General features: G+C 43.5%; 1 non-coding gene across 1 annotated transcript; it reads right to left on the reverse strand.

Annotated features, from left to right (window-relative positions):
* Positions 1-641: 641 nt before the first annotated feature.
* On the reverse strand, positions 642-713 carry TRNAG-UCC (transfer RNA glycine (anticodon UCC)). Its single transcript has one exon. It is a non-coding gene; the product is annotated as a tRNA-Gly (tRNA).
* Between the last annotated feature and the right edge of the window lie 3,084 nt (positions 714-3,797).

Below are 3,797 nucleotides of genomic sequence, written 5' to 3' on the forward strand. Positions count from 1 at the left end.
AAATTCTCCCACTTTGCAGGAAGAGAAAGAAAAGTGAATACCAGTCTCAATATAAAACAAATAAGCAGCAATATGTCAGAAGACATCGCCGACACCTGACCCCTGTCTTTGGAACATCGAATGTGATAAGCTAAAAACAAAATTCGAAATTCATTTCTATTGATCATTCACCTTCTGAATCCCCGCACGGTTATTTTGGGGGTGCTGTAGCTTCCCCGCACCCATACTTCCAGTGCCTATGACTGAGGGCTCCTTGCCCTGGTTACATGCTGTCAACCCAGATTATGTCACCACTTTGTCCAGTCGAAGGGGAGTTCGCTAGAATGCTGCAGAATTGCCCTATATATGCGAATAACACTCGTAACACACGTCATCTCCTGGCGTGTTGTTAAAATCCATAAATTCCAATTATACACTTTCTTATTGCCAAAATGAGGAGAGAGAACGCAGAGTAAGAAATACATTGAAAATTGTGCTTATCTTGTGTATTGAAAAAAAGAACAGGTCATAATGTTTATTTCTCATGTCTTTATCCGTTTAATTGGGATACTCCAATAAAACAGCATGAAAAAAATGTAATGCACAACAAATCATGACAGCAATACAATGCAAAAAAAAACCTCAAATAAAAAGAAAGCCGCTGCGATGGCCGGGAATCGAACCCGGGTCAACTGCTTGGAAGGCAGCTATGCTAACCACTATACCACCATCGCTTGCTTTGTTTTCACCTTTAATAATGCTATCCTATCATTTATACTGTAGCATGTATTGTATTACATAATTGTTTTGTTTGCTTTTTTTTTAATTATCTAAGCGCGTTTCTTATTCCCTCCTGGCCGTGTGTGATACGTCACCTTCCTTTGATGTATTCTAGGTGAATCCTATTGTGCAGAGCTGTGCTTTGTTCCAGCTCCATCCCTGCATCTCCCCATTGCTCTTCCCTAACCGCAGGAGGCTGCTGTTACCATAGAGACGGCTGCTGATGGCTAGACAGCCGACTGTCGCCTGACAGAGATGAGCTGAAAGAAGGTTCCCGGTGGCCATCTTATGTTAGCTGGGCATGGAGCTGGAGGATGTCAATAAAAAGCCCTCAACAGACATCACACATTTGTAAAGCAAACAGTTTCCAAAAGATACACTGTAAAATTAAGTGGCAATAAAAATACTTTGGTAAAATGGGAAAACAGGGTCATGTGGCTGGTGTGCAGCTGATCACAGGGGATGCTTCTTTTATGTTGCATTTGCAGAGGAGAATAACTACAAGGGTTTTTGTTAAATCCCCATGCACTTGTCCTGTCTGAGTCTCAGATAAGATTGCGTCATCTGAGTCTGCAGAATAGGGGGGGGGGGGGGTTGGGGGGGGGGGGGGGGGGTTGGGGGGGTTATCAGCCAGCCTTCAAACCTCAGGCAGTTTGTGCCTGGGTGTGAAGACGGAGGATTCTGACTGCTACATTGGGCATTTACCTCTCTAACTGCAACACATGAAGAAGAAACTTTGTATCACCTCTCTTACGAGTAGGAAAACGAAATAATATATATATGACGTTATCTCCACGTGCACAGCACTTCTCTGTTACTAATGTCTCGTGACGCAATCAAACAGGGACACATTCTACAAGCAGTGAGGAGCGCCCATACGCTGCACTTGGAAGTTCATACTTCAGGCGAAAGTCTAAGAGATTTATTAACAGAACCAGTGCTTAATTTGTAAAGAAGAAAGTGCCAGGGCCCTATTCAGGAGGACACTGCAGCCTGCATCACTCATTGCCAGAACCAACACAAGTACTAACCATCACTCTGCTACAAGTGTAATAATTCAAACTATCACAGCCACCCAAAGCTATTATAATGGTATATGCAAAAGATATTCATTTTTAATGTATATTAACCAGTGCTTGAAATGGAAAAATAGAAGTGCATGTACTTTGTAGCGGAGTACCTTCTTGTTTTTGAGAAGTGCCAGTACTCTCAGATTCAATGTATTACATTTCTCTTAAGAAGTGCCGGTACTCTCCCTCTCAAAATAAACAAGCATTTACAATGCAACGGTTTCGCCTTTGTAAAAGTTAGAGCTATTGGCATTGTAAATGACAAATTTTTTATTTATGTGTTGGTTTTGAAAACCTATAAATAAATGGCATTGTCATTTACATTGCCAATAGCTGGAAACAATTGTTTGTTAAATCTTGCAAATTATCAAGCCGATAACGTGTGGGCAGCCCAAGGCATCTTCACCATCAATCAACCAGGATCAAATAAACATCTGTAAACAGTTGCGAACCTTCAATACATATACACAGGGTGTGATGTTTTACCTTGAGAGTTTGGCTGCTGAAAATAACTAGATTCTCTGGATGAAACTATGAGAAAAACATTTGGGTTTGTATCATTTTATTAGTGCATAGTGTATTGTGTCACCTGTAACAGTAAGAGGAGCTTACTAGTATGTAGGGATGTTCTAATATATAAATGAGGGTAAAGAATATGGTGCAGGAAAGAAGCCAGTTCGCAGACTATTACGGCTGTATACATCCTTGTAAGAAGATTGCTACAATAAAGTTTTATTCTGGATAACATCGTGTGTGCTCTATCACTACACGCCCCCTACAATATCAGTGCCCCAGCCTCTTGATCATAATGTGTTCCGAGCCGGTCACTCCGCAAAACTGCTGCACCAGAAACCTCAGCCTGACTTTGCAGCTCAAGGAGCAAGCCTTTTTCACCAGAGAATCAAGTCCTGCGTCATCTGTGGCTGCGGGTGCCTGGAAGGTCACCCAGGACGGGAAAGGACGCTGAAGGAAGAAATTGCACGGGAACCACAAGAACATATTCAGTTTAAACACCACGTTGCTGTCTGCGGTTAGTTCACACACTTGTAAGCTGAACACCGGACAGTGCACCATGCCTAGAAATAGAAATACTCTGACCCTCACTCACCCGGTGCCCTCGTTGCCATCTTCGCCCAGTAAAACCTGCAGGAACTGCAGTTGAGGCTGAGACGTAATAGTGTGGAACGTCATTTCCGCCGAAGTAAGCCACCGGAGAAAGAGCACTAGAATGTCAATGGGTGAATGGTGTTAACATGCTAGCTGGCGGTCATCTTACGAAGGGAACACTTTGCCGTTTCTGAGCCCATAGGTTGGTGAACTCCTTTTTTCATTGATGAGCCACTTACTCTATAAACAACGGGGCTCTGCTTTGAAATAATGTTTAAAACGCCATTATGAGCAGCCAGGATTACGACATTCACCCATCACCAAAATACACAACGGTTTGAGTGAGGTGCAGGATGTTAAACTCTGGTGTAAGGGAACGTACGTAAGCAGGGTGAAAGTGAAGCAGAGCGAGGGATAGCGAACAACTTTACGGAAGGTGGGGCTACATCTATAGAACGATCTAGAAAATATTAGAATTTGCGAGAATGATCAGGGTCGGAAACTAAAACCAGGCTTAACAAACATGTGTAAACCGACCAACATTTTAATTATCTCACGGCCCGCCCGGCCGTCGTGTCGGGTGTTAAAGCGGACCACGCCATGAAGGCTACTGCCCGGCCGCCATCTTCAGAGAACTGACCAAAAGAAACCTAAAAAAATAAATAAATAAACCACCGCCCGCATGATGTACGAAAAGGGGTGGGATGAGTAAAAATCGCGGGAACGTCCACGAATCTGCTCCGGCAATGACGGACAGATCGCTCTTCCAATGGCTAGCCTCCATTTATGGAGCTAGCTAATGGAAGAGCAGGCGGGACAAAGCCCCCGTACTGTTCTGACATTAGATTTCGTCTGCGCGAA

Source organism: Lissotriton helveticus, chromosome 12, assembly GCF_964261635.1.
Source record: "Lissotriton helveticus chromosome 12, aLisHel1.1, whole genome shotgun sequence".
NCBI classification, from domain to species: domain Eukaryota; kingdom Metazoa; phylum Chordata; class Amphibia; order Caudata; family Salamandridae; genus Lissotriton; species Lissotriton helveticus.